At 36.9% G+C, this 8,868-nt stretch overlaps 1 pseudogene; it reads right to left on the bottom strand.

Annotated features, from left to right (window-relative positions):
- Positions 1 to 1,297: 1,297 nt before the first annotated feature.
- On the bottom strand, positions 1,298 to 2,499 carry LOC101584719 (annotated as a pseudogene).
- Positions 2,500 to 8,868: the final 6,369 nt, after the last annotated feature.

Below are 8,868 nucleotides of genomic sequence, written 5' to 3'. Positions count from 1 at the left end.
AAAAAAAAGTAACTGAAAGAGAATCATAGTACAGCATCTATAAAAATGAAACACTTGATTTGTTTGAATTGTGATAAACCAATCATAGGATTTTGGAAACCAAATAATAAAAATGTAGACTTGATACAAAGCAATAAAAGATTATTTGTAAATGTCTGAATTGTAGTTGTTGTTTATGGGGGTGGGTAGTTACCATTTTTTTCAGGAAAAAAAGAATACAAAATTGGGTTTTCATCAATTTGGAAAGGTATAATTCATATAATTTTGTGACACATACCTGTTAATAAGCATGTGTAGGTCTCAGAGACCCAAAGTGCAAAAGGATGCCATGGAAACACCTAGAAAACTTTAAGAATGAACTATTACTTTTCTTTTTAGTTAGGGTGATCAAATTCAGGACCTTGTGCTCTCCTGTCAGGCACATCTACTACTGAGCTATCTCACAGGCAATTAAGAATGAATTTAGCACAGAATGTCTGAAATAGTGATGACCATATGAAATATTTTTCATTGTAATATTTACTTGTTTATTTTTAAAGAGAAAAAAACAAAAATGTCAAGAACAAAGCAAAAATAAGACAACGTAAAACAGCAAAAATGGTACAGAATTTCAAAACAAGAGCAGAAACCTAATAATGGCTGATATATATTATTATGAAATTTGTTGCTAGACTACCAGATAAAGGAATGCAAGATTGGTCGAACAATTAAAACATTATCTCTTTCTATAAACCTTGAATTGTTTCCTTGTCCTTTTTTTTCTTTTAATTCTTTTCTCTACTTTTGGTTTAAAGTAAATAGTTTTGTTTTTTTTTTTTCAGTACCAGCTATTGAACTCAGGGCCCTGCGCTTGCCAGGCAAGTGTTTATTCTAATGAGCTATCTCCCTGGTCCTAAATAAAATTTATTTATTTCTTTATTTATTCAGAACCAGAGGTTGAACCCAGGCCCTTGCACTTGCCATGGAAATGTTTATTCCACTGAGCCATCTCCCTGGCCCCTAAAAATTTATTTTTAAGTCGAATTATGCAACAAATGAAACCAACCCCCACATCACAGTCTGCAGTTTTACCAGATAATATTGCAAAAACACATTCCTTCAGTCAATATAAATTTCTGAAAAATACAAAAGAAATTCAACTTGTAAGAAAGTCTAGTGGAGCAGATGCTGCTGCCAGTGCTGCTGTGTCTGCGTCCTGCTCTCAGTACATCCAAGGTGATCCACCTCCACTCACATCACCGTGCCATAGTAACTGCCACCACCTGCACAACCATGGTTATAGGCACCAAAACCATCATTAGTATGCTATCCTCTGCTGTAATTCCTCCCCATTCCCATCCTTTGAACAGAAAAATATCTTCTTTATCTGTTTCAAATCCCATGCCAGAATCTCCCATTCCAGAGCTGCCTCTAAGTGTAGAATTCAAGAAGAATTCAATGCATCAGTGTTGCATGCGGCTTTATTTATTTATTTTTGTATTTTAGGACAGGGTCTCACTACACAGATCGGACTCGTAGTGATCTGCTTGTTTTCTTCCTAAGAGCTGGGATTACAGGTGTATGCCACCATGCCTTGTCTTAATCACTGTCTCAGCATGCTCTGGGGGTGGGGCAGGCACACCAAGCTGAAGATTGAGCCCCAGCCACTGGGTCTGCCTAAGCAGATGCTTTAATCTGCTGAGCTATTTGGCTGGCCCTTTATTTATCTTTATATATGTAGCTTTTGTGTCTTCATGTGTCACAAACTCTACATCTGCTTCTGTTGCCCTTCCATCCACTCCAGTGTCAATGTTAAATTTATTTGCTTTAGTGGTGAGAAAGAATTAGCAATGTCATTTTCCATTGCTCAGAAAGGCAACCCTTTCTCTCATATGTATGAAATGACCAAGGAAACCTGTATTGTGTCACCAGCTCCACCATAGCCATGTCCTCCCAAAACTCTTGCATCTCTCATTCTGTCATCAAAGCTATCATTTCCATAGCCATTCTTATTATAGCCACCATAGTCATCAAAATCTCCCTAACTTCCAAGCCCAGCTCCATAATAACCCTCTTTTTGTCCTATTGGTCTATCATACGGTCCCAGTCATTGTCCCAACAATCTTCTTGATGGGTCATGAAATCCTTTGATTTCTCCTGCTACTTCTGAAAATCTCTATTTATCTGTGCCCTATTCTTTCCTTGTGTTTCTCCAAAGCAGTTTCTGCTATCTCCTTTGAAGCCAACTTCTGAAGGCTTCCTTGTGCTTTGCCCCTGGTAGTCTAGCGCCAATGCTATCCCATTTGGCACAATTTCCAACACTTTCAGCCAAAAACAAATAATCCCATCAAGGGGAATAGGGTTGAAGCTGAAACATTTGCATCTGAAGCATATATTTAAAAACAATTATTGAAAGAACTAAACTATTTCCTCCTTCCTGAAAATAAATGGCAATCCATGAATTCATACTGTCTCTTCACTAGTGTCATTTGTACCTTTATGTTTCGTAACCCAATCCATCTCAATACCATTGGACTTAAATGCCCATTTTACTTCAGATACCCTGACCAGTGATAGTAATGCTGCCTCAGGTGCTCATGGTCTCCAGACCTGTGGAGGGTGAAGCTATTGGCCTCATGAAGTACACCACTCAATGGTTTCCCTGACTGTTCAGGTGGTGGCAATGATTAAGAAGCTGCACAGCAGAGTTACTAGCCTGGGGGGCATGGGAGATTAAATTTTCTTTTAAAGAGAGTACAAAAATAGCAGATAAGAAATTAGAAATGATGCACATTTTTAAAAAAAGAAGGTATTCAACAGTGGTTACATTGCACACTTCTGCCTTCAATGTGGTTGCTCAGATTGCAGACATGAGCATATAAAATTGGTCAACATTCTATGCATTCTAAGAATTTTCTACCTTCAAAAAACCGATGGAAATTGGTAGTACAATCAACTATCATGTATGAATATACTTACATGATTTTCCCGTTCGTTTTTTCCCTATATTTTCTCTTTCCCTCATCTCAGTTGTTTATTCCTTACTTTTTTTTCTTTTTTACTGTGGCTATTGTACCTTCCAGATTTTACTGATTCTTTCAGATTTTTACACTATGGAGATGATACACAGTATGCCACCAAATAATTCACACTGGAAACTGCAGTTATTTACAGAGCCACGCTGCATAGTGCTGCACTTTGCTGACTGCCTTAAATAGAACTCACCCTGACTGGGGTTTAGCTCTACCTACTTGAACACAGAAAGTGGAGCATTATATTTCCAATGATTCCTACCATGACTAGGAAATTGCAACATATTAGCTGCAACAGTTCTCTAAATACAGCTGGTCATTTGTGCCATAAGATTTTGTGTTTTAACAATAACTTCGTCATACGGAAACATACGTGAAGCTCCAGGAAGTTTTTCTACCCCAGTGCTTATTTTTATTATGACCACAAACAGAATATCACAGTATAGAGCCCAATATTTGACACTGAATGCCAGTTATTCATGAAGTCACATTCTGCAGTGCTGCACATTTCTGAATGGAAATCACACTGAATGATGTTAAGCTGTACCTGTTTTCACATGGAAAGTAGGAGGATTATGCTTTTCTGTCCATTGATTCCTATGTTCACCAGGAAATAACAATGTACTGGCTGCCAAAATTCTGTAATTACATCTGATCATGTGTGCCATATAATTTGTGTTTGTATCAACAAGTTCCTAGCAGAGAAATACCAATGAAGCACCAGGAACTTTGTGGACCCCAGTGCTTAACTGCATTATGATAGCAAACCTGAGTATTACAGTTTGCAGCCCCATAATTCACACTGCAAGCCACAGTTATTAGAGCCACCCTCTGCATTGTGCTGGTAATTGATTATTGCCTTAAGTGGAGATCAACCAGACTATCGCTAAGCTGTCCATATTTACACACGTAGTGTAGAAACATTACACTTCTGTGTCCATTGATTTAATTTTTTTTCCATTACTATGATTGACCTGGAAGGATGAGAGTTAAAATTTTATTTTAAAAAGAGTATAAATATAATAGATATGACATTAGAAATGATACTTATTTTTAAAAAGGTGGAAGGTGTTTAACATACCTTCCTATCTATAAAGGTGGTTGTTATATTGCACATTCCTGTTTTCATATAGTTGTTCAGATTGCAGATACTAGCACATAAAACTGGTCAATGTTTTATGCATTTTAAGCATGTGCTACCTTCAAAAATAGTCTTTTTTATTATGTTTTCAATAAGAAGAAACTTAAGAAAAAAAAGAAGAAGAAAATTAAATACTGTGTTTCTTGAAAAGACTTTAATCAAGCTTTTTCTTATTAAGAACTCATTGTTAGGAACACAAATCATTGGGGCCCGGGAGATGGCTCAGTAGAATAAGTGCTTCCCTGGCAAATACAAAGGCCTGAGTTCGATCCCTGGTTCTGCCAAAAAAAAGAAAAAAAAAAAAAAAGAAAAGAAAGAAAAGGAAAAAGAAACACAAATCATAGGGCACAAATGATCATCTGTCTTTAGAGAACTGTCGCCACCAGGATGTCCTTCCTTTTTTGTGCCCATAGGAATCGATAGTAGTGAAGGATTCATGGTCCAATCTCTGTATGCAGGGACATTGAGAGATCACAATCAGGGTAAATTCCTCATAAGGCCATGAAGAGTGTACAACACTGGGAAGAGTGTGGCTCTGCAAATAGCTGCTGTTTGCAGCATGAATTTTGGGGGCTCTAGCTTCTGTTATGTTACAGTAAGCAAAAACTTAATTATCACGCTTATCAAAGTGCCTAGAACTAAGCTGGCCTTTTCCCAATAAGAAAGAACTCACTGTTACAAACACATTATCATATGGTGCAAAATATGCCACTCTGCTCCCAGCAGGACATGGATAGTTCTCTCACACTTGAATCTGTATATGCTTCATATGAGAAAATACTGAGATCTACAGAAAATTCACCACTACCTTCCTACTCAAAGGTTTCCTGTCCCTAAGATTCTGCTGTGATAGACTGTTAGAAACTCAGGTATGAGAGCAACACCTGTTATGGTTTGTGTCTGGTTGTCCCCCAACCCCAAAGCCTCATGCAGTCATGGAATGAGTACTTCTAGAATTTAAGATTAACTCATGATCCACTGGGATTATGAGTGATCCAATGGGATTATGAATTTTAGCACTGCTGGGATTGTAGTTGTGAGTGCTACACCCAGCTTAGGGCAGATAGCCTGAATGCAATATAAGAGAAAGAAGCAGACTTCCTCTCTCTCTGTTGCCATTGTTACTCTTCAGTTACTGTGAACTGCTGCTCTCTGCCGTGTGCCCCTCTGACTTGGAGCCAGCCAAGTATGGAGTAAAACCTCCACTAACTGTGAGCTAAATAAACATTTCCTTCCTTTATTCTGGGTGTTGGGTATTTTGTCCCAGCCGTGAGAGAAGAGTAACTGAGACAACCCCTGAGTGATTATCTGAGGATCCTCCACTGTAACACACGAAAGGAATATTTGTTGAGATCTACAGAAGTATATATCAGTAAGCTTGTTCAATTTCCTCATATTCTCTGTCAGCTGAGAACTAAAAACTCCCAAGCCAGCAGCATGGATCTGAGAACTCACTAATAAACAGAAGCCTCCTGTATTTCCAGAGGGCCACATCCTGCCCTTTGCTGCCTTTTTAAAGGTGAAACATTTTCTAAGTTTTTCCTATATTTTATTTTCTACAGAGTGAGGATAGCTGCTAGGGCTTTATGCATATTAGACAAATGATTTAGCACTGGGCTGTACCCCAGCCACAATATTTTCTTAAGATTTTAAAACAATCCTTGTATGAATATTCATCTTAAGAAGCAGAAAAGTGGAGCTGGCAAGATAGCTCAGTGGTCTAAAAGCGCCTGCTTAGGAAAGCTTAGACAGGCTCAGGGAACCATAGTTCGATCCCCAGCACCACATGCCACACTAGCCCCACCCTCAGGGTGGGTTGAGCCAGCAATAAATAAATAAATAAATATTAAAACATGTTTAAGAAGCAGAAAAGTATAAAAAAGAATTTTATTTATTTTTCTTTTTATTTTTTCTCATTTTATGTTATTTATTCATTTTAATGAGAAAAAAGATAAAATAGCAATGAAACAGTTTCAAAACAAGTTAGTAGGATGGTTACAATAATTAATACATTGCATATTGTTGTCTTCATAGTAATTATTCAGAGCAAAATATGCAGACATTTTATCTGGTCTAAACAATATTAGTACAAACTTTTCTTCTCAATGAACTAAGAGAAAGTACCTGTATGTCTATCCTTACTCTCTTATGTATACATACACATATATTTTTCCCCTTTTTTTTCACTACAAGACAGTCCTTTATGTAAACTTTTGTGAAGTTAGCAATGCATGATGTTAGGTTGCGTAACAGCTGATAGCTAACCTTAACCAGATGAGGTGTTCATCTCAGGAGTCAGGTTGCTTGATGGTGGTAGGCACTACACCATGTCCAACCTACATATATTTGATTGCTTTCCTAGCTTCTTGGCTCCAAACATATTCCCCTTCTTTATTTTGTTTTTTTCAGAAATGGGTGTTCCACTGCAGTTGGAGAAGCTGTATTTGAAGAAGTCTTTAAAGAACCTTTTCATACTTATAGCCAACTAAAGATTGTAATCACTTGAATTCAGCAAAATAACCCAAAATAGTCCCATAATCCATAATAGTAGTGGGTTATCAGCACAACTGCAATTTTCACATGTGGTTGACTTCAGCCTTTTACTCCTCCACATATTAATATGGCATTACTCTTTATACATCATGTTAATATTTTTCTGCTGGATGGTTGAGACCAAGTTAAAGTAAGACCAATAAAATTAAAATGAAACTTTTGTGTCTGACAAGGTCAATCAAATGCCCTCAGGAAGTACGCTGTAACCATGTAGAACACCTTGTAGAACTTTTGTCAGTGTCGGCCATCTGGATGAGTCACAGCCATTGCTTGACCAATTTGCTCTTTATGAAAGCCTGAGAGAATTTTTTCTCTCAGGTGACCCTCCTTAGACACACTATACATCATCTACCACTTTCCTCTGTGGCCCCATATTCTCCTTGATGAGAAAATTTGGGACATGACTGAGTTATATGATGTCACAGTACAAGTTCTCTTATGTCCTGACTCCTCAATGCTATCAGCTATCCTTATAGCCACTGTATTTCTCTGATTTTTGGTCTGCATACTTTAGTTGCTAAACATTCAGAAGAGAAGCTTAATGATATTATTACCCTGTGACAGAGGCAGTTGAGCTTGACATTACTATCTGAATATCAAACACCTTACACATAATGTGGAGCTGTTATTTTCCAACAACCATGGATATCCTAAAATTTAAATCCCTACAGAATGTGAAAAAACAATTACACATTTTCATACAGAAATTTAGAAATAAAATCATATACAATATTGTAGCAGGACAATTCTATGCAATTTTTAATAATTGAATTGCTTTATTTTTATATTAATTTTATTCAGAAAGAAATAGCATTGAGACAGTTTCAAAACAGGCTAGTAGGACAGTTAGAATAATTAATACATTGCATACAGTTGTCTTTATACTAGTTATTCATAGTTCAAGATGTCACATGATATCTTGCCTAAAAGATCTATTGATATCTATTGGTACAAAGCTTTCTTCTCACTGAATGAAGAGAAAGCTGTATATCTATCCTAACAATTTTGGATATATATATATATATATATATATATATGTTTCACTACAAATGGTCCTTCTCTTATGTCCCCTTTTCTTGTTTACTTTTGTCAGAGATAGTTATTCATTGCCATTCAAATAAATATTTTATGTTTGTGAATTCAGCAAAATAATCCTATATAGTCCAGTAATCCATAAAAGTAGTGGGCTATCCAGTAGAGGACTGGCAATGTCAGAAGTTATGAACTTGAGTCTTTTATAGCTCAGCATATTAATATGATTTTACTTTTTTTTTAAATTTTATTTATTTATGTGTGTGTGTGTGTGTGTGTGTGTGTGTGTGTGTGTGGCCAGCTCAGCCCACCAGGGGGGGGGGCTGGCTGGCATGTGGTGCTGGAGGATTGAACTGTGGTCCCTGTGCTTTGCTAAGCTTGGTCTAAGTAGGTGCTTTAGACCACTGAGCCATCTCACCAGCCCCTGATTTTACTTTTTATACCTTGTTTTCATACTTTTCTGCTAGATGGTTAAGACCAAGATAAAACAAGAACTATATAACAAAGAATGTAACTTTTGTATCTGACAAGGTCAGTCAGATCCCCTCAGAATTTACCCTGAAACCCTGTACCGCAGTTTGTAGAGCTTTTGTCAGTGTCAGCCATGTGGATGAGTCATGGCCATTGCTTGGGCAATGTGCTGTTTGTGAAAGCCTGAGAGAATGAGTGTGCCTAAGGACCATCACATGGAAAAGGGATATATTTTAGATATCAGTGAAAACCTAAGTCTGGTTTTCAAGTAAAATTGCTATGAAAAATAAAAATGTAAAGATATTCTGGAATGGTAGAGTGGTTTAATCTGAGAAATTATTGATCAATCTTTGTAAATCTCCATAGCACCACTCAGCTGTATTGTTTTCTCTTAGTTTGTTAGTTTTTGTTTCTATTACTATCACAGCTGTTCTTTCTTTTCTATGGCAAGTCAAATCTATGAATGGATATGCACAACTTTACTTATCCTCACTGGTACATGTGTGTTTTCTGTATCTGTGAATTAGTATCTTTCATCATTTCTGGAAAATTCTTCCATTACTATTTTGTTCTTTGACAATTTCCTTTACCACTTTCACTTCATTCACTGTCATTCAGGAAGTAGGTAAGAGTGACTCACTTTACCATGTCTGTCCTTTT

Source organism: Octodon degus, unplaced genomic scaffold (assembly GCF_000260255.1).
Source record: "Octodon degus isolate 3935 unplaced genomic scaffold, OctDeg1.0 scaffold00010, whole genome shotgun sequence".
Taxonomy (NCBI): Eukaryota; Metazoa; Chordata; class Mammalia; order Rodentia; family Octodontidae; genus Octodon; species Octodon degus.
The sequence above is the reverse complement of the archived record's forward strand: the minus strand, read 5'-3'. Positions and strand labels throughout refer to the sequence as shown.